General features: G+C 40.3%; 1 protein-coding gene and 1 pseudogene across 1 annotated transcript in view; one reads left to right on the top strand and one right to left on the bottom strand.

The window, feature by feature from the left end:
* DDX10 (DEAD-box helicase 10) overlaps positions 1–22911 on the bottom strand; it is a 330735-nt gene that overhangs the window by 162586 nt on the left and 145238 nt on the right. The window lies entirely within an intron of this gene.
* On the top strand, positions 13895–15408 carry LOC136389712 (TATA box-binding protein-like 1 pseudogene; annotated as a pseudogene).

Here is a 22911-nt window from a genome sequence, read left to right as displayed (position 1 = left end):
CTTTAAAATAAGATATGTGCAGTGTGCATAGGGATTTGTTCATAGTTTTTTTTATAGTCCGGCCTTCCAACGGTCTGAGGGACAGTGAACTGGCCCCCTGTGTAAAAAGTTTGGGTAATCACTAAGCTGTACACTTGAAACTAATACAAAATAATACTGAATGTAAACTGCAGTTAAAAAATTAAATTTAAATTAAAAAAAGAAACATTTAAAAAAGTGCTGGAGGCCCTGGCTGGTTGGCTCAGTGGTAGAGCGTCGGCCTGGCATGCAGAAGTCCCGGGTTCGATTCCCGGCAAGGGCACACGGGGGGGCACCCATCTGCTTCTCCACCCCTCCCCCGATCCTTCCTCTCTGTCTCTCTCTTCCCCTCCCGCAGCCGGGGCTCCATTGGAGCAAAGATGGCCCGGGCGCTGGGGATGGCTCCTTGGCCTCGGCCCCAGGAGCTAGAGTGGCTCTGGTCGCAACAGAGCAATGCCCAGGAGGGGCAGAGCATCACCCCCTGGTGGGCAGAGCATCACCCCTGGTGGGCGTGCCGGGTGGATCCCGGTCGGGCGCATGCAGGAGTCTGTCTGACTGCCTCCCCGTTTCCAGCTTCAGAAAAATACAAAAAAATAAAAAATAAATAAAAAAGTGCTGGAGACAGCGTGTGTTTGTAGTAACACAAAGTTTCAGGTCTATGGCATAAATTTGAATCTGATGGCCTCTTCTACGAACTCTTTTTTCCTTTTTTCCTACAATAGAATTATTTTTTAAATGATAGATGCAGACATTAATTTTTACAGCCAGATCCTTCTGATAATAGTTAGGAGTTGTATCTATATCCAGGTCTGAATGATAGATATAATTAAATTTAAAGTCTGGAGAGATAAATACAAGTATTTTGTGCTAGAACTTTCTCATTCAAAAATTCTCTTTGTTATAATAGGGGGTGAGGGGAAGGGATTTCACTAAATTTTGCATATTTAAAAAGTACATATATGTCTCCATGCAATATAAGCAACTAACTCAAGGAACCCTTTTTTCTCAATTACAGCTGACTCTCAGTATTATTTTCTATTAGTTTCAGGTGTATAGCATGATGGTTAGACCATCATGTAATTTACAAAAGGATTCCCCCTGGTATTTCAAGTACCTACCTGACAGCATACATAGTTTTTACAATATTATTGACTATATTCCCTATGCTGTACTTTACATGGAATCTTTTAATTATCTTTTTTAAATCTCCTCAATAATAAAGTTTCATACAATTACAAAAAAAGGTAATTTATTCTAAGCATGACTAAACCAGACTTGAGAGAATGACATATCCCTGAAGGGAAATAATACGCTGCTATCTCGTAACCATAAATTTTGTAAAAGAAATCAGATGCTTCTTCTGTCTTATACATAAACAAAAGAGGACTAACAAATATTTCAAATTAGGTTTAAAAGAAAAAACAACACACATAGCATTTTTCGAGTTACAGTACTATTGGCTTTAGTACATTTTAAATCATATAAAGGCAGTACTCACTGGATATTCCAGGACTTACCAACACACATACATTTGAGTTTACTGAATAGAGCAGTGTTGGGTTCCACTTGATGCACAACAGATCACACTGTACACAGCACACAACAATTCTAGGGGCAGTTTTTCTTAGGGGGGGCAGTGTTGACTACAAATAAACCCACCTCTATATTTTTTCTTTTACAACCTTCCCACAGCTCCCTGTTAAAACGTATCTCTGAACAATAAGATTCTCAAGATCACCTAATGTTAATGGTGGTAAAAGAGTGTTGATAGTTGGCAGCATATATGTTGGTTAATGGCACAGGCTTAGGTGTCAAAGGACCTGGATTTGAATTCTAATGCTGGTTACTAGTTGTGTTTTTATTTAGCCGTGTCTAGCAAAACAAACAAACATAAAACCACTCAAATTTTTATCAGAAAATGGGGAGGTAGCTACTGTTTTTAGTGGGTGGGTACCTTATAAAGGTGGGAAGAACACGTGGAGAATGTATTCATGCAAGAGAAATGGGAGCTGACTTAATAATATAATACTAAGCAAACGCAGAAACTAACGGTGCTTCACGTTTTTCATTCAAGCTAACAATGTACCCCTTTGTGCTTTTACTTGATTTGAATAGCAGGTTTCAGGAGAAAATTTAGTCTATTAAAAGTAGTTAAGACACTTGCCTGTGGCTAGAAAACAGAACATTGTATATTCCAAATTCACCAGGTTCAGATACTATCTAGTTGAGCAGTTCTTCCTACACACACCAAGCTACTTCCAACCTGAAATTGGTTAACATTTTACAAGTTCAGACACTTTTAAAACATGGTTCTAAAAATATTCAAAACACACACTTACTGCAAGCTTTTAGGAGAGGAAAGACAAGCCAACAAAACAGAAACCTACTGCTGATTCTAAGGCAGTTTACAAAATAGTCAATCTGTCCCTTTCTCTTCATAGTTTAGGCAGGTAAGGAGAAGTGAAGACAAAATATTTTCTGAATTCTAATATTGTTAGAAAACTACAATCTAGTTAAATATTTTCTTAACTTTGAAACAATTAGCTCTCACTGATTGGTTCAGTGGATAGTGTTGGCCCGGCATGAGGACATCCAGGTTCAATCCCGGTCAGGGCACACATGAGAAGTGACCATCTGCTTCCTTTCCCCTCCCACAGCCAGTGGACCGAATGGTTCAAGCATCAGCCCCAGCTGCTAAAACTAACTCGATTGATTCAAGCATAGGCCCCAGATGGAGGCTGCTGGGTGGATCCTGGTAGAAGCACATGTGAGAGTCTATCTCCCCTCCTCTCACTTAAAAAAAAGAAAGAAAAAATAACTCTGGCATTCAAAGTACCTATCGATTCTGACAGTCCATAAAGTACATAATCTAACAACTGCAGGGGCTTTTCTATAAAGAAAAGATACACTAAAATAATTTTGCAAAGTCTGGAAGAGGTGGTTAGGAGGTGCAACAGCTTTTATTTTATATATCTGAAAGTATACTGGTGCTTCAGCACCATCAGTGGTTCTACCATCTCAAAGCATTCACTCGTTAAAAACATAAGCATATACTTGACAAAATGACATCAAACAACAATCAGTATCCATCCCCATCTCGACATACCGAACAAATAAGGATGCAAAGGAAATGAAAAAATTCTGTTATCATCTAGATGAGAAATCAATATATAAACACTCAAAGGATAATTCTTGTATCAGATAGTAAAAATTATCAGCTGAGAAAAAGAAATAGATAACAAACTATAAATACTACAGAAACATTATTCAAAATGGTTCAACTATATTTGCCCAATAAACTAGGCAAAACCACCACCTCATACAATTTTCCATGTCTGTCAATTAATCAACAAAAATTTAATTTCTTTTATATCTGACACTAGAGATTCTAAAAATTCCTATCAAAAATGGACTACAGTCATACCAAAAAAAAAAAAAAAAGTGAAGGTATACTACTTTTAGAAAGTCAATATAGGCCCTGGCCGGTTGGCTCAGCTGTAGAGCGTCGGCCTGGCATGCAGGAGTCCTGGGTTCGATTCCCGGCCAGGGCACACAGGAGAAGCGCCCATCTGCTTCTCCATCCCTCCCCCTCTCCTTCCTCTCTAGTACTCTCTTCCCCTCCCGCAGCAGAGGCTCCATTGGAGCAAAGATGGCCCGAGCGCTGGGGATGGCTCTGTGGCCTCTGCCTCAGGCGCTAGAATGGCTCTGGATGCAACAGAGCGACGCTCCAGAGGGGCAGAACATCGCCCCTGGTGGGCATGCCGGGTGGATCCCGGTCGGGCGCATGCGGGAGTCTGTCTGTCTGCCTCCCCATTTCCAGCTTCAGAAAAATGAAAAGAAAAGAAAAAAAAAAAGAAAGTCAATATAATCCTCTCAGTATTTCTACCTCTATTATTCCACTAATATTTAGTGAACATCAACTCTGTATTAGTAATTGTGCCAAGTCCTGGGTGTGGGAATGTATAACACAGATATCATATCTGTTCTTTAGAAGCCCAGACAAAAGGAGATGTTGATTATACAAACAAATAATTATGTGACAAACCCTCTGGCAAGGGCCACAGAAGGAAACAAACTCAGACTAGACTTCACTCAGTGGGAGTCTCAAAAGAAAATCAATCCCTAATCCCCTAAAGCATCCACTGAAAGTGATGAATTCACATTTAGAACAGTAATATTTATATATCATCCTTGGGAAAATTAAGAAACAGTCACTCAAATCACTGAGGTCTGAGGTTTGGATAGGGACCCCTGGCAGATAAAAGCTATAGTCAAATAGTAAAATTTCACCAGATTCAGAGAAACAAGAAAAGGGTGTCCTGGCAGAGAATCATATTTGCTTGGACAAGGGCAGAGCATGCTGTATCAGAAAATCCTGAGTCCTTTGGTAAAGACGATGGCAATGGTAAAAAGGAGTGGAGTGGCCCTGGCCGGTTGGCTCAGCGGTAGAGCGTCGGCCTGGCGTGCGGAGGACCCGGGTTCGATTCCCAGCCAGGGCACATAGGAGAAGCGCCCATTTGCTTCTCCACGCCCCCCCCCCTTCCCTCTCTGTCTCTCTCTTCCCCTCCCGCAGCCAAGGCTCCATTGGAGCAAAGATGGCCCGGGCGCTGGGGATGGCTCCTTGGCCTCTGCCCCAGGCGCTAGAGTGGCTCTGGTAGCGGCAAAGCGACGCCCGGGAGGGGCAGAGCATCGTCCCCTGGTGGGCAGAGCTCGCCCCTGGTGGGCGTGCCGGGTGGATCCCGGTCAGGGGCATGCGGGAGTCTGTCTGACTGTCTCTCCCCGTTTCCAGCTTCAGAAAAAAATAAAAATAAATAAATAAATAAAAAAAGGAGTGGAGTAAGAATTAGTCTGGCAAAAGATAGAACAAAGATTTAGTTTTGATCAGATTGCAAAGCACTTAGTTTGGTAAACTAAGGACTTCAGAATTCACTTAAGAAAGAACAAGGGCACACTCTGGAGGTGTGAAGTGATCTGATTTATCCTAAAGAGCTTCTTAGGATGGATCTGGTTCACAGAGGCCAAGAACTCACCCTTTCAGAAAACTCTCATAACTACCACGCAGTAAATAGAGGGAAAAAGTTCTGTCCAAATTGAAGCCTGAACTCTTTTTCACTGAAACTATTTTTTACTATTTAAGTAATTTGTCATCCACATTCCTATCAATGACTAAAAGAACTCCAAATAAATATTTTTCAGATCATCTTATCTTGAGTCCAAAAAGACATTACATTACCATTTAAATAGCTATTCAGTGAAAAAACAGATGTCACAAAAGACTTCAAATAAAAGGCTATTCCTAAAATAGTAGATTCAGTTAATGAATCAGTATGCAAATTAACTGGAAACAAAGTGGATCTGAGATGGAATTTTACTTAAAGGAAAAGCATGAAAACTCAGGCACTACTAATATTTAGAGGCAACTCAGTAAGTGAAAAACAAGTATAATGGAGGTAAAATTTCTCCTCTACTATTTCAGGGTCTCCAGGTGAGCATAAGAATAAAGAAAGATGAACAGAAGAAAAACATACACATTTTACTTAGTAATTTTTTATGTACATGGGAATCTTCACAAGGAAAATGAAGATTAAAGAAGTCAGGGACAAAAGCTTACATATTAGGTTGGACAACGAGTACTCCACTCTTATGCACAGAGGATATGCTCCAAGACCCCCAGTGGATGCCTGAAATCACACACAGTACTGAACACTATATATACATATACCGTGTTGTTTCCTACACACACATACCTATGATAAAGTTTAACTTATAAATTAGGCACAGTAAGAGATTAACAACAACTAATAACAAAATAGAATTATAGCAATATCCTCTAAAGTTATGTAAATGGCTTTGGGGCCATTAGCATGTAAAATAAGGGTTACCAGCACTATGACACTATAACAGTTGACCTCATAACCAAAACGGCTACTGAGTGACTAAGGGACAGGCAGCATTCACAGCATGGACACACTGGAGGAAAGGATCGTTCATAGTTCAGGCACGATGGAGAGGCATGGCGTAAAATTTAATCATACTACTGAGAAAGACATGCAATTTAAATTTATGAATATTTATTTATAAAATTTTTCATTTAATATTTTCAGACCATGATTGACCATGAGTAACTGAAACCATGGAAAGCTATAGAAAAGCTGCCTTTGCATCTGTTGTTTTTTTTTCTGTGCCTTTAACTCAAAATAATCCTTATGTCAAAATGGCGATATCCTACACGAGCAAAGCCAAGCAAAGTCGAAACTTCAGGATCTGGGGTTTTCCCCCCACCCTACCTGAAAACTATAGTAATTCTTCTCAGCTATCTCATATTCTAATATACTCAATCCTCTTCCCATAAAGAACCTATTCTTAAAATAAGAACTGATACTCAGCCTTAAAAAAAGGGAAATTCTGACATGCTACAACACAGGTGAGTTTTCAGGACATTATACTAAGTGAAATAAGCCAGTCTCAAAAAGACATATTGGCCTGTCCAGGTGGTGGTGCAGCGGATACAGCATCGGAATGAAATGTGGAAGACCCAGGTTTAAGACCCTAAGGTTGCCAGCTTGAGCGCGGGCTCATCTGGTTTGAGAGCAAAGCTCACCAACTTGGGCCCAAGGTCGCTGGCTTGAGCAAGCGGTCACTCAGTCTGCTGTAGCCCCCAGTTAAGGCACATATGAGAAAGCAATCAATGAACAACTAAGGAGCCACAACAAAGAATTAATGTTTCTTATCTTTCTCCCTTCCTGTCCGTCTGTCCCTATCTGTCCCTCTCTCTGACTCTGCCACACACACACAAAAAAAAGACATATTGTATGATTCCACTTATATGAGCTATCTAGAGTAATCAAATTCAAAGTAACAAAACAGAATAGTGGTTGCTAACTGCCTAGACAGAAAAAAAAATGGGAAGGGGAGTTATTGTATGAGTATAAAGTTGCAATTTTTCAAGAAGAAAAAAAGGGAAACTGGTTGCACAACAATGTGAATATACTTGACTATAATGAAAATGGTTAACGTGGAAATTTTTATGTGACTTTTACCACAATAAACAATAAAAAAAAATTTTAAGATTTTATTTTGTTGATTTTACAGAAAAAGCAAGGGGAGAGGAACGAGAACTATCAACTCATAGTTGATCCACTTTAGTTGTTCACTGATTGCTTATTGTCTGTACCTTGATGGTAAGCCCAAGGTTTCAAGCCAGTGGCCTCAGCATTTCAGGTCGACTCTTTATCCACTGTGCTACCACAGGCCAGGCAATGATACAAATTTTGAGAAGGTAATTCATTAAGACTGATGTGGTGAATAACTGAAATTGAATCCATGTCCCAAGAAGGAGAAACCAAAAAATCTTTTTTGAAGAATAAGAGTTTTTTATTCTATGAGCATTGAAAGTTTGGGGGCAAAACAGTGATATACAGTTGATCACCACGAGTCTGAACTACACAGGTCCACTTATATGCAAATTTTTTTCAATAAATATTGTAAATGTATTTTTCTTTCTCATAATTTTCTTAATAATTTTTTTCTAAATTTATTGTAAGACTACTATAATACATATAAAAATGTTATAAATGTTATTGGTAAGACTTCCCATTAACAGTAGTCTATCAGTATCTAAGTTTTGGGGAAGTCAAAAGTAACATGCAGATTTTTAACTGGGCAGAGAATTGGTGCCACTACGTAACCCCTGCATTTTTCAAGGGTCAACTGTAAATGAAATGTTTTTTTAAGCAAGATTAATGGATTACATGGGAGTGAGAGAGCAGGAAATAGGGAGTCAACAGTTCAGAAAAATGGAAAGAAATAAAAAATGAAAGGGATAAGGTTTCTAGGATGCAGAAGAGGAAGAATGCAGCAGTCTCAGTCTTCTCCCTGGAGATAATTAAAGGGTGGCTGACAAGTAGGTAAGGGGGCTGTAAACTGCACAAGAGGCAGAATGCTGTCCTTCCTACTGCTTTTCGGCCTCTAGGCCATTTATCAGGAATCAAAGAATTGCTTTATTTATTTATACCTTTCCTCATCTAAAAAGATCTGAAAAGGTCAACAAATAACCACTCTTCTGTTACTAGCTGTTGGCCAAGCATAATGGGAGTACTTAAACTCCTCCAGAATCTTGGGCTGCTGTGATAATGACATAGCTCTCCTTACAAATCACATAATAGATGCAATTCTGAAAGATTTTAAAAATAAAATTGTGCTAACTCCATCACATATTAAATGTACTTGCTAAGCCCTATTTACTAGATGAGCTCTATCTCCTAAATCTTTGTTACCATTTTTTTATTTTCAATTACAGTTGACATTCATTATATTAGTTTCAGGTGTACAATTCAATGATTAGACACTAAATAACTTACTCCGAATAAATCTCGCACCCATCTGACACCACATAGTTATTAGAGTGTCGACTATATTCCCTATAATGTATTTTACATTCCCATGACTATCCTGTGACAATCAATTTGTACTTCTAATCCCTTCACCTTTTCACCCATCCCTCTAACTCCCCTCCCATCTGGCAACTCTCAAAATCTCTGAATCTATGAGTCTGTTCTGCTTGTTCAATTATTTTGTTTTTTAGATTCAATTGTTTTGGATAACGTATTCACTGTCATTTTACTGTTCAAATCTTTTATCTTCTTTTTCTTTTTCTTAAAGAAAACCATTTAACATTTCATATAATACTGATTTGGTGGTGATGAACTCCTTTAGCTTTTTCTTGTCTGGGAAGCTCTTTATCTGTCCTTTAATTCTAAATGACAGCTTTTCTGGGTAAAGTAAGTAATCTTGAGCAGTTAGGTAACTAGCTGCTTTCTCTTGCTGCTTTTAAAAGTCTCTCTCTTTGACCTCTGGGATTTTAATTAGGATGTGTCCTCGTGTAGGACTCTTTGTGTTCATCTTCTTTGGAACTCTCTACCCTTCCCAAACTTGTATGTCTATTTCCTTCAGAGAAGGTCAGGGAAATATTTTGTCATTATTTTTTCAAATCAGTTTTCAATTTTTTTTTCTTCTTCCAGCACCCCCATGATGGGAATGTTGGAATGCCTAAAGATGTCCCAAAAGCTCCTTACACTACTCTCACTTTTTTAATTATTTTCTTTTTGCTGTTTTGATTGGGTATTTTTTGCTTCTTATATTTCAAATTGCTGATTTAATTCTTGGTCTCATCTACTCTATTGTTGGTTTCCTATAAATTAGTATTCATTTTAGTTAGAGTATCCTTCAATTTCTGACTGGCTCTTTTTTATGGTCTCCACATCTTTTTTTTGCGCTGTTGAAGTTCTAAGTTCATCTACCCTTCCCCTATGTTCGCTGAGTATCCTTATAACCAGTGTCTTGAACTCTGCATCTAGCGGATTGCTAGTCTCCATTTTGTTTAGCTGTTTTCCACTGTTCTGCTCTTTCATTTGGGACATGTTTCTTTTTCTCATTTTGGTAGCCTCCCTGTGTTTGTTTCTAAGTATTATATGGAACTGTTAAATCTCCCAGGCTTGGTAGAGTGGTCTTCTGTAGTAGGTGTTCTGGAGGGTCCAGTGGCACAGCCTCCCCGATCGCTCAAGCTGGGCACTCCAGGTGCGACCCCTGTGTGGGCTGTGAACACCCTCATCTTATAATTGAACCCTGATTGTTGTTGGCACATCAATGGGAGGGATTTACCTCCAAGACCAATAGCTGTAAGAACTGGCTGTGCCCAGTGACCACCGACCTCTGACCACTGCGGAGGGTCAGCGGTGCAGGGCCTACCCCACAGAGCAGGACTTAGTTCAGCAGGGCTCTTTTGCCCGCTGAGTCTGCCCCTTGAGTGTGTGGCTTGTAAAGGTGGTTGGGTGGTGCTTCAATGTGGTCTGAAGCTATCTACCAGGTGCACTAGCTCTGGGGCGTCCCAGGAGGTGCAGGCCAAGGTCAGCCACTGGCTGTGTACTGCCTGGGGCCACCTATAATGAGCTACAAGGTGACCCACAGATGGCTGCTACCTGTGTTGGGCTTAGAGGTGCCCAGGTGAGGCCAAGCTATGAATCAAAGTTGGCTGCAGCTAGTGCTGGGTCTGGGGCCACTTAGTGAAAGGTATAGGGCTCCCTGAGGCCAAATGCTGCTTCCATGAGAAATTTTAGGAGAATCTGAACCATGCACCAAAATAGGCCATACCATTCATATGGAAAAGCCACTGGAAACAGCTTGGATGGCCCTGAAAAGTTGGTGGGTTAGGGCTTCAGGAGATCAGCAGGGCAGGGTGAATAGTATGTGTCAGGTGGATGGAGGGAGCCTCTGGCTGTACTGCCTATCTATAAAGTTCTAATCCTGTTGCTATATTGGATTCTTTCCCTGCAACAAATATGTAAGCCTTGCCATTTGGAACCTTTGAGTCTTCCTTAGTAACTGGCCTGCCATCATTAGTGCAAAAAATAAATTTAATGAAATGTGTGCAAAACTTGTACACTGAATACTGAGGAGCCCTGAGGAGCCACTGCGCCACTTCACCCACAGGTGTTGTAAGGTACCAAAAACTACAGAATTAATATTAATATTTTAAGAGGCTTGAAGAACATTTTATTAATTTGGGTTAAGGTGTGCAGAGAAATTGTGAGAAATAGTCTCTGTACTGTGTGACTGACATAACCAGGATGGCCCTTGGCATTGTACTGTAAATGCAAAGGGGAGGAAAACATGGATCCCCAGACATTCCACCACACCTGTGGGGAAAGGGGTGAATGGCTAGCCAGGTGCAGGAAGAGAAAAGCCAAAATAAACCTTTTCTTATAGCAATGAAGTATTTGCGGGTATTTGTCCCCACGGAAACGACCTCTCCAATGTAAATGCGTGTGGTTAACACGTGTGACTCTGGACAGAGAGATGGCAGATAAGCACTAGAAAATATAGGAATGCCTTTTAATATGTAAAGAGACATCTTTCTACCATTGTGTTGGCTTGTAAATTTTGTTTTCTCCAAAATGATGTATGGCTTGCAAATTGAACATGGTCCTATCATGTTAAAGGACATATGACTATAACCAATAGTGGTAAAGGGCTCCTAATTACAATTTTTGCTTCTGTACTTCCCACTTACAAAACTATAAAAACTAGGTAGAACAAAGGGCCGGCGCGCTCTCCCTCAGATTTCTATCGGAGTTGCCGCCACTTGGTCAAGCTAGACAATAAAGCTTTGGTGTGTAATCGACGGACCTTGTTCGTGTCTTCAATGTTTCGGGTCCCTCCAGATTAGGCTTAACAAATACTAAATACTGCTTGAAGAACTAAAATGGATATATAGAACCATTAAAAACAATTTTCAAGATGTTGTTAGCAAATTGATCAAGACAATCATCAAAATTATAGAAATCTTTCTCATAGCAATTAAAAATTATAAAACACATACAAAAATGCAAAGAACCAAGTGTAGTTAGAACTTTGAAAAAATAAAAAATACTAGAGGACTTACACTAACTTATTTCAAGATTGACTAAAAAGTTACAGTAACCAAGAAAATAATATCTGCACAGAATAAACAGATAATCAAGGGAGAACAGAATACACCCTCCAGAAGTAAACCTACATACATATGGTCAATTGATTTCCAAGAAAGTTGCCAATATAATTCAATGGGGAGAAGACAGACTTTTCAACAAATGCTGTTGAAACAATTTGATATCCACATGCAAACAAATGAACTTTGAAATTTCCTGCGCACTATGTACAAAAATTAACTCAGTATGAGTCATACACCTAATGCAAAAGCTTCCAGAAATATAAAATTATAAAAATACAAAAATATAAAACTTCCAGAAGAAAACATAGGAGAAAATCTTTGAGACATTGTTTGACTACCAAAAGATAAAGAAGACATGAAAGAAATGAACCACAGGCCCTGGCCAGTTGGCTCAGTAGTAGAGCATTGGCCCAGCATGTGGAAGTCCCAGGTTCAATTCCTGGTCAGGGCACATAGGAGAAGCACCCAGCTGCTTCTCTACCCTTCCCTCTCTCCTCTCTCTCTCTCTCTCTCTCTCTCTCTATCTCTCTCTCTCTCTTCCCCTCCCACAACCAAGGCTCCACTAGAGCAAAGTTGGTCCAGGCACTGAGGATGGCTCCATGACCTCCGCCTCAGGCACTACAATGACTCCAGTCGCAACAGAGTAACACCCCAGATGGGCAGAGCATCACCCCCTAGTGGGCATGCCAGGTGGATCCCAGTTGGGCACATGCAGGAGTCTGTCTCTCTGTATCCCAGCTTCTCACTTCAGAAAAATACAAAAATAAAAGGAAATGAGCCACAAAATAGAACACTGATAAATTGGACTTCCATCAAAATAAAAAAAAAAACACCTGTGCTTCATTTCCATCAAAAAAGTGGAAAAAACCCACAGAATGGGAAGAAATATTTACAAACTATGTATTGGATGGAAAGCACATTCCAAAATATATAAAGAATATTAAAACAGTATTATACAGATCAGCGGTTCTCAACCTGTGGGTCGCGACCCAGGCAAGGTCGCCTAAAGCCATCGGAAAATACATAATGCATATCAGGTATTTACATTACAAATCATAACTGTAGCAAAATTACAGTTATGAAGTAGCCAACAAAATTATTTTTTGGTTTGGGGGTCACTGCAACATGAGGAACTGTATTGTGGGGTCACGGCATTAGAAAGGTTGAGAACCACTGATACAGATAATCCAATTTTTATAATGGCATAATTTTTATAATAGCCACTTCATCAAAGACGACGTACAAATGGCAAATAAACATATGAAGATGTCAATACCATTAGTCACTAGGGATATGCAAATTAAAACAGCAATGAGATAGCTTTTAATTTAGGAGAATGGCTTAAAAAACCTTTTTTTTTTTAAGATGGCAATAACAAGAACTAGTAAAACCACAGGGCAACTGACCTCTCATACACTGCTAGGTAAGCCACTTTGAAAAACAGCTTGACAGTTTAAAAAATTAAGCATACATTACCACAAAACCCAACCACTCTACTATTAAATACTTTAGTATTTACTCAAGATAAATGAAAAACAATGTTTACAAAAAAAGGCTATTATTTCAATATTCATAACAGGTTTATTTACAATAGCCAAAACTAGCAGAGAAACAAATTTTCTGTTCTAGAAAAGGGAAAACTCTAGTAATAAAATTAGTGGTTACCAAGGGGTAAGGATAGGGACAGGAGCCTGACTGCAAAGGTATGCCTGAAAACTTTTAGAAGTAATGAAAATATTCTATTTTGATTATGTTAGTGTGAAAAGACTGCAAATATTTGTCAAAATTCAATGAATTATACACTGAACATTACTAAACTTTATTTTATGTACCTTATACTTCATTAAAGCTGATTTTAAAAAGAAAAATGTCATTTTAAATATAAATAATCCTACATTTTTTCACGACTTTCCAATTTAGACAGGGCTTGGCAGGGACGGCTGATCCATGCTCCACGCAGATCAGCTGGGGCAGCTGGACTGGGGGTTGAAGAATCCACTTTTAAGCTCACTCACACGGCAGCAAGCTGGTGCTGGCTAGCATAGCTAAGGCTGCAGGGAAGGCTCTCTCTCTCAAAGCCTGGTGGCTTCGGTCCCATAAGAAGCCCTATCAGTTAGTGACCTTCCATCACAGTCACAAGCCTGCCCAGATTCTAGTGGAGGGACATAAACCCCCCCACCTCTTCACTGGAGGAGTATCAAAGTCACATTAAGTACAGTGTGTGAGATGGGAGATAGTTTTCTGACCATCTGGGAAAGACAATCTAATACATTGGATTTTTATTCCATAAATAAGTAGGAGTCAAGAGGGCAATGCAAAAACAATATAATTCATCTATATTTTAAGATGGTAACTCCAGCAGCACTATTAGTAATAAACTAAAAAGGTATGTCTGTGTGGGCAGAAGGATGGAGAGGGAGAACCTACGAAGGTGGTATTTCAGGAGTCAAAGCAAAAGAGACCATCAAGTGTGACAATGTCTGTGAGTTAAGAATGATGAGGAAACAGGCTTGCCAGAGACACTATATGAATACAAGTGAAATGTCTTGGCAACTAATGAATGTAGGTAAACCTGGATCCTCTGGAAAATGAGGTGTCATTAAGCAAGACAAAGTTTAGAAGGGGCATAATAAATTCTCTTTGGCACATGCTGGTAATGGCAGAATATATTTGCAAATAACAAGGAAGATAGCCACAACGAAAAGCACATTTTTGTATCACCCATTAAGAGAGACTCAATTCTGATTAATCAAGAGTTGGCTACAGGTACCTTGAACAACAAAGTGTGAAAGACAGAGCCCGAGCCTCAAGGCCTCCTGGGAAAGGGAGGGATTGTGCCGCCTCATCACCACCTTTGTCCTTAAGTGTATCCTTCCTATTAGACATAACCAACATCCACATTGCTCCGGCATCCTCTGCTGCCATCCACTCCTCCCATAGATGTGGGTGTAGCTTAAAAACTTAGGTTCATGGTGGGGAGCTAAGTTTTTAAGCTATACCATTGGATGCAGACAGTGATGTTGCACTGGACATTCTAATTGCAAATGTAGTCTGTGTTTTTAGAACAAGATGTCATTTGAACTTAAGAAAGATTGTTTTGGCCTGACCAGGTGGTGGCGCAGTGGATAGAGCGTCGGACTGGGATGCGGAAGGACCCAGGTTCGAGACCCCGAGGTCGCCAGCTTGAGCGCGGGCTCATCTGGCTTGAGCAAAGAGCTCACCAGCTTGGACCCAAGGTCGCTGGCTCCAGCAAGGGGTTACTCAGTCTGCTGAAGGCCCGCGGTCAAGGCACATGTGAGAAAGCAATCAATGAACAACTAAGAAGTCGCAAAGCGCAACGAGAAACTGATGATTGATGCTTCTCATCTCTCTCCGTTCCTGTCTGTCTGTCCCTGTCTATCTCTGCCTCTGTAAAAAAAAAAAAAAAAAAAAAAAAAAGATTGTTTTGGAGAGAGCAAATGTTATTTATATGCATGATGTTGGAAATGTATTAATGAAACTTAGAAAACCTAGTATTAGAGCTACAATTGGTCCTCAGGAAAAATTATTTGCACTAGAGCAACAAGTAAGGAAGTTCAATTTGGTGCTAGACGTTTAGCCTACAGACTGCAGAAACTAGGTTTTCAGGTAATATTTACAGATTTTAAGGTTGTTAACATTGAGCAGTGTGTAATGTACCACTTGAAATCGTTTGCCAGAATTCACAAAGAACAACAGACCTTATACCAGTTATGAACCTGAACTTCATCCTACTGTGTGCTTACTGGATAAAATCTCTTAAGATTTCAACAGGAAGTATCACAACAGGGCCCAATGTAAAGGTTGTTGCTACTACTGTAAAACAGATTTACCCATTTCTATTTGAAAGCAGAAAAAAAATTTATAATTCATCACTTAATTGATTAGACTCCCTAACTGAGCATATTTTAGAACCTGCTGCACACTGGACTCTAAACAAAAGGAAAACTGGACCAACAGTAATTGAGGAAATAGACGCTTTTATTCATTTGAGGCTACAGTGTAAGCTCTAGTCCCTTTGAATTTTATTTCAAACTTTGCTATAATATAAAAAAAAGTTAACAAGACATGACATTGCTGCTTTTACAGAAGGACATTCTATTTATTTCCACAGTGATTTTCATGTCCCTATAAGCAGAACTGTCACAGTATGCACTACCTTAAGTTGCTCCATTATTTTTTCCAGTTTGAGCTAATGTGTTTTATTTGTGAACAGTCTTTAACATTTTTGTATGTTGACTATGGGAACCTGTAAAAGTTATCTTTTACAATTGAATTTGCACAAATAAGAGTTTGTAAAATTAAAAAAGAGTTGGCTACATCCTGAGACAAGGCAACATAGATGATTATGATTACCTAAAACACTGATGCTTATCTGCACACAAAATGACTAAAAAGTATGCTTTAATAACCTTGCTTCCTTTCTAGCCAAAGCTTTTGCTTGTAGTTCACTAGGTTGATAAAACTGCCTATCTAGGGCTTTGTTTCTAAGGCAAGGGATAGGAAAAATTGATATAGCTCTTTTTTACACAATAGTGATCATGCATGAATTTCAAACATAGTGGTCCTTTTACACTATAAATCAGCTGTAGCAGTGCAGACACCACTGATAAATTAAATTCCCTCATTCCTTGTTAGAAGAACTCCTGCTTTCAGCAGCTATTAAATAGTCACATGCTTCAGGGAAGCTGGGTTTAGAATGCCCAGGATGAACCTTAACTTGGTTTAGCTCAGTGTTCTCAATCTTAGGGAGCTATACAATAGAATCAACAGGGAGTACCTAAAATACCGGTGCCTGGACATCATTCTCCCCCCTTCTGATTTAATTGGTCTGCAGTTAGAGTATCTTCTGATTATTAGGGGATAAGTCTAAGGACAAAAGTCAAATCAATAGGAACTAAGATTGCCAGCAAAAAGAAGGATAGAACCTTGATTTTGACAACATTGTTGAAATTACTGATGCTAGAACTGTCTTTCATTCAGATTTCTCTTCATGTAAAATGACAAATTTTCCTCGTTTTTAAGCCACTTCTGATTGTTTTGTTACTGGCAGTGAAAAACATCCTACATGCTACATATAAGTGTCAGGATAAAAGTTTGGCTTTAGAAACAGGAAGCAGAACTTCAGTCATTCTGCTGACAAAGGACAAGCCAATTTTATCTGAGTCAGCAAAGAATGATGTCTTTTCACTGTACATGAAAAGATTTCTTCCTGTAGCTTATATGAATATGCAAATAAATAGGTATGTGTCTGCTCAATCGCCTCTCCAAATGACTAGAAGTTCTTCTTTGAAACTGAATGGTACAGTACTGTACAATACAAGACAGTATCATCTTGCTCACATCTTTTACAAGTGTTCTGATAGCTATCTTCCAGATACTGCTATAATATTAGTCTGAAATAAATAAGGACAGTCTCAAAAACTGAAAAGAAACACTAAATAGCCTGACCAGGCAGTGGCGCAGTTGATAGAGCGTCGGACTGGGATGCAGAGGATCCAGGTTAGAGACCCCGAGGTCACCAGCTTGAGCGCGGGCTCATTTGGTTTGAGCAAAAGCCCACCAGCTTGAACCCAAGGTCACTGGCTCCAGCAAGGGGTTACTTGGTCTGCTGAAGGCCCGCGGTCAGGGCACATGAGAAAGCAATCAATGAACTACGGTGTTGCAACGTGCAATGAAAAACTAATGATTGATGATTCTCATCTCTCTCCATTCCTGTCTGTCTGTCCCTATCTATCCCTCTCTCTGACTCACTCTGTCTCTGTAAAAAATAAAAAATAAATAAATTAAATTAAAAAAAAAAAAAAAAAGAAACACTAAATAGACACATCGTTTTCTTTGTTCTGCTCATCGATTCAAACTACCTAAACACACTAAAGGGAACTGCCACCAGTCTTTGTTGTTGGTGGGTGCTCCTCAACAAAGGAGGAACTCTGATTTATGGTATAACATGAGCAGGAGGCATGTGATTTAACGGATTCTGCTTTTTCTTATCCCAGAAGACACCAAGTGGGGAAGCCCCAGAATGGGAGACCAAGGTGACTTCTGCAGAGGTTTTGGTGGCAACATCAGGGATAGCGTTGTAGCTACAGAGCTTGAACAAGCAAGGCCAAGGAATGGATTCTGAGACCAAGCTAAGCCACTCATCAAGAACATGAGGATGGAGTCCCTGCAGGAAATCTATCTTTGCTCCCTATCCATCAAGGAATCTGAGATTGCATACTTTTTCCTGGAGATATCCTTCAAGGGTGAGGTTTTAAAGCTTAGGCCCATACAAAAGGAGACCTTGCTGGTCAGTGACCAATTTGAAGGTACTCACAATCAAGGATTACAACAGACATGTCAGTAATTCCAAGGAGGCTACAGACACTACCATCTAAAGCAGCGGTTCTCAACCTGTGGGTCGCGACCCACAGGTTGAGAACCGCTGATCTAAAGAGACAATATCCTAGTCAAGCTCACCATCATTCCCATGTGGTGAAGCTACTGGGGAAACAATAACAGCAAGCCCCACACCATCCCTTACAAGGTGCCTGGCTGCTTCGGCTCTGTGCTGGTGTGCATCACCCCTGCCTCGAGGGCACTAGCATCCTCTAGTCCCCTATGCCCAAGAAGGTGCTGCATCAATGAGGGCTACACTTCAGCCAGGGTGGCCTCAATTCCATTTTTGATGCCATCTCCAAGGCCTACAGATACCTCACCCCCAGCCTCTAGAAAGAAACTGTGTTCACCAAAGTCTCCCTATCAAAAAAATCACAAACCACTGTGTGAAGACCCAGGCTCCAGCTGTGGCCACCAGTTTTTTGTTTTTTGTTTTTTGTATTTTTCCGAAGCTGGAAACGGGGATAGACAGTCAGACAGACTCCCGCATGTGCCCGACCGGGATCCACCCGGCACGCCCACCAGGGGCGACGCTCTGCCCACCAGGGGGCGCTGCTCTGCCCCTCCAGGGCATCGCTCTGCCACGACCAGAGCCACTCTAGCACCTGGGGCAGAGGCCAAGGAGCCATCCCCAGCGCCCGGGCCATCCTTGCTCCAATGGAGCCTCGCTGCGGGAGGGGAAGAGAGAGACAGAGAGGAAGGAGAGGGGGAGGGGTGGAGAAGCAGATGGGTGCTTCTCCTGTGTGCCCTGGCCGGGAATCGAACCCGGGACTTCTGCACGCCAGGCCGACGCTTTACCACTGAACCAACCGGCCAGGGTTTTTTGTTGTTGTTTTTTTTTTTTTTAGTTTTTATACAAGTAAAATAAAGTGAATTAATCTTATTCAAAATAAATAAAGGATTCTGCCCCCAAATTCAACCCTAAATCAATTATTTAGACCTTTCTTCATTTTGGTTCCAAAGGAATATGGACAGCTTGTTACTTGCAAGGCTCACCTGTTCCTACATCCTGAATTTGCTCCCTCCAACCCCTCTCGAACCTGCTGCTCTTCATCGCCCTACTCCATCAACAAGGTTCAGGGCTCCTTCCCTCAGGCCCTTACCCATGTTCATATCTCTGCAGAGAAAACTGCACCATATCGTCCTTCCCCTGCCAGCTACAGCCTGCATCCCACCCTGCCTTTCACAGCCAACCTTCTTGAACTGTGGCCCACTCATTTATCAGCCCACTTCAATATGGCTTCCACCTCCACTACTTGATTAAAATTACTCTGGGAAAGGTCACCAATTATTGCCTCATTGCTAAAATTAATGACCCCTTTTAAGTTTTTGTATTTCTTTCTTCATTATTTTTAAGCTTCCATTAACACCAAATTAGATGATAGGCACTATATGTTCAAAGATGATTACAACAGCCCCAATGTTACAAAGCTTGTAGTCAGGAGAAATGGTGATGGAGACAATTCTAATACTATGTTAAGTGACAGAGGAAAAACACTGGGAATGGGATCTGGGAAATGGTTTTAAAGAAGTAATGAGTAATCTCACTTTCAAAGGTTTAACAGAAATTCGCAGTGTTGTAGACACTGAAAAAGAATATTCCAGACACAGAATATATATGTGAAGAATAAATTTCCTAAGCTCAGGCAACAGCAGTGAGCAGGGAGATGGGGATGGATCTAAGAGAAATTAATTAACCTCTCAGGCATAATTTGATATCACTGGCTACCCTTCCTTTCTTGATAGAGTCATACCTCTGTATCTCAAGGTTCCAGGACCCCCGTAGACATCAAAATCCAGGGACACTCAATCCCTTATGTAAAATGGTGTAAGATTTGGATATAACCCACATATATTATCCATATACTTTAAACCTACCTCTAGATTACTTATAATACCTAATACAATGTAAATGCTATGTAATAGTTGTGTGTTTAGGGAACAATGACAAGAAAAAAGTCTGCGTTCAGTACAGATCCAACGATCGTAGGCTTAACTTCATAATACACAAAATCAGTAATGTAACATTTTTGAGTACTTTAGATCCATGGTCAGTTGAACCCATGGAGGCAGAATCTGTGAATATGGAGAACTGACCATACTTTCTACCTGGCTTTCCTCTATCCCTCTCTCTTTCATTGGATTCTTTTTCTATTCCCTCATACCCTCCAAATCTAAATGCTCTCAGGAAGATTTTATCCAAGCCTATTACTGGCTGGGAGACACCACAAACCAGGTCATTTTAAAGAAAAGTTTTCATTTGTAACTTTAATGATGGTACCATTGAGCAAAAGAATATTCAGTTCTTTCCACACAATTATCCAAATCAATTGCTTTCACAAAACTAATGTATAAACTAACATTAAAAAATAGCAGTTATGAGAATAATATGGTGCATGAATAGTGGCCTAATGTACACTACTAGTAGATTAAAATATACTGAACAGAAGCAAGCAGACAGTGATACTGGGGACTGAAATTGTAGAATATGAAGTGATTTAGAAATAGTCTAACTATAATTTAATTACTGATGAGGAAAATTGATCATATAAATTTTAAGCATATCCAAAAGGTATTCAAAATGACTGTGTAATGGCCTGACCTGTGGTGCCACAGTGGATAGAGCACTGACCTGGAGCACTGAGGTTGCCAGTTCAAAACCCTGGGCATGGCAGGTCAAGGCACATACAAGCAAGCAATAAAAAACTAAAGTAAAGCAACTATGAGTTGATACTTCTCATTCTCCCCACTCTGTAAAATCAATAAATAAAATCTTTAGCCTGACCAGACTGTGGCACAGTGGATAGAGCATCGGACTGGGACACAGAAGATCTAGGTTCAAAACCCCAAGGTCACCAGCTTGAGTGTGGACTCACCAACTTGAGCATGGGGTCACTGGCTTGAGCATGGGGTCATAAACATGACCCCATAGTCTCTGACTTGAGCCCAAGGTCACTGGCTTGAGCAAGGGTTCACTTGCTCTGCTGTAGCCCCCAGTCAAGGCACATATAAGAAAGCAATCAATGAACAACTAAGATGCCACAATAAAGAATTAATGCTTCTCATCTCTCTCCCTTCCTCTCGGTCCCTATCTATCCCTCTCTCTGTCTCTCTCTGTCACAAAGATAGATAGATAAAAATCTTTTTTTTAAAAAATGACTGCATATTGACGGGAAACAAATTCCAGGCAATTCTCTGAAGAATGTGGGGTCCTCCACATCAAAATTCAAATTTGACAGTGTTTTGCAGAATTGCCTATAAGAATTACAAATCCTAAGCAGAAACCCAAGAGAAAAAGGTGGTTTCTAAGGTAACCAAGCCCCATACCCACTCATACATACTTGATATATCAAAGTCATCACACTGAGCTTCCATACACACTTGATATATCAAAGTCATCACCTGAGCTTGTCAGAAGTTAATTGGAAGGACTGATCAATCTTATATTTGTGCCCTAAGGCTGAAGCTGTTAAACAAATGAACCCCATGTTCTCCATTAGCCAAATCTGCCAGTGGCTTTCTCAAGGAGAAAATGCACCCTTATGGAGGTCAAAGAAGAGTATGTGAGAATAATCTCTTCTGATGGCTGAGCTCTTAACTCCCAATGGCCAAGAGAAACAGTTCTAATCAAATTACTGAAGCAGCTATTTAAAACTTTTGAAGAGAAATTAAAAATAAAGCAATCCAGTTGTATTATTCATATTCTTTTGCTAAAATTTTATTTCTACCAGAAAAAGAAAAAAAAATAAGTCTGTAAATTGTTCTTCCAAGAAAGTAAAGAAACAATGCAGGGAGATGACTTTGGTTTGCAACATAACTACACTTTTAGAACTTGTGCTTCCCATTTAAAGGAAAGCCATTCCAGTAACAAATTGATAGAACTATTTTGGAAAGTAAAACAAAAACCTCCTTTCTTCATTCACCCTTTGGGGGTAAAAAGAAAGAGAAAGGTTCAAAAGAAATGGAGCTAATACCTTCATGCAGCTCAATATTATAAGTAACATTTGGTATATATCAAAAACAATGTTAGGAAATTAAAGTGTTTTTCATCTAATCCAAGTACACTAAAAGAGTTTCTTTGTAAGTGAATCAGCTGTCACCACAATGTAAAACTACACTTAAAATTATCTTCCTTCCACCCTGGCCGGTTGGTTCAGTGGTAGAGCGTCAGCCTGGCGTGTAGAAGTCCCGGGTTCGATTCCCGGCCAGGGCACACAGGAGAAGCGCCCATTTGCTTCTCCACCCCTCCCCCTCTCCTTCCTCTCTGTCTCTCTCTTCCCCTCCCGCAGCCGAGGCTCCATTGGAGCAAAGATGGCCCGGGCGCTGGGGATGGCTCCTTGGCCTCTGCCCCAGGCGCTAGAGTGGCTCTGGTTGCGGCAGAGCGAAGCCCCGGAGGGGCAGAGCGTCGCCCCGTGGTGGGCAGAGCATCGCCCCCTGGTGGGCGTGCTGGGTGGATCCTGGTCGGGCGCATGCGGGAGTCTGTCTGACTGTCTCTCCCGGTTTCTAGCTTCAGAAAAATACAAAAAAAAAAAAAAATTATCTTCCTTCCTCTTGAGAATTATATTTAATAGGCTTATGTAAATGAAGTATCTTTATTTACTGCCCTATCTAAATAAAAGAGCAAGTTGTCAGTAGGCATCTACATTAATAAATTAAGTTGAATACTAAGAATCTATTATTTCAATACTTTGTAATAAAATAGTATCCCTTGGGACACAGAGACAAGTATATTTATGGAAGACAGGGTAAACTAGAAAAATTACAAATCCAATTAGCATTGATAAAGACCTCTAATGCAAAGCTTGTTAGATCTCCTAATTATTCAAATGGCAGCTATACTGTAAACAAACTAGACGATACAGTTTGCTGGTATAAACAAACAGTCCAGACCAGTGGTAGTCAACCTGGTCCCTACCGCCCACTAGCAGCCATTCCAGCTTTCATGGTGGGTGGTAGCGGAGCAACCAAAGTATAAATAAAAAGATAGATTTAACTATACTTAGTTG

This window comes from Saccopteryx leptura, chromosome 1 (genome assembly GCF_036850995.1).
Source record: "Saccopteryx leptura isolate mSacLep1 chromosome 1, mSacLep1_pri_phased_curated, whole genome shotgun sequence".
Lineage (NCBI taxonomy): Eukaryota > Metazoa > Chordata > Mammalia > Chiroptera > Emballonuridae > Saccopteryx > Saccopteryx leptura.
The sequence above is the reverse complement of the archived record's forward strand: the minus strand, read 5'-3'. Positions and strand labels throughout refer to the sequence as shown.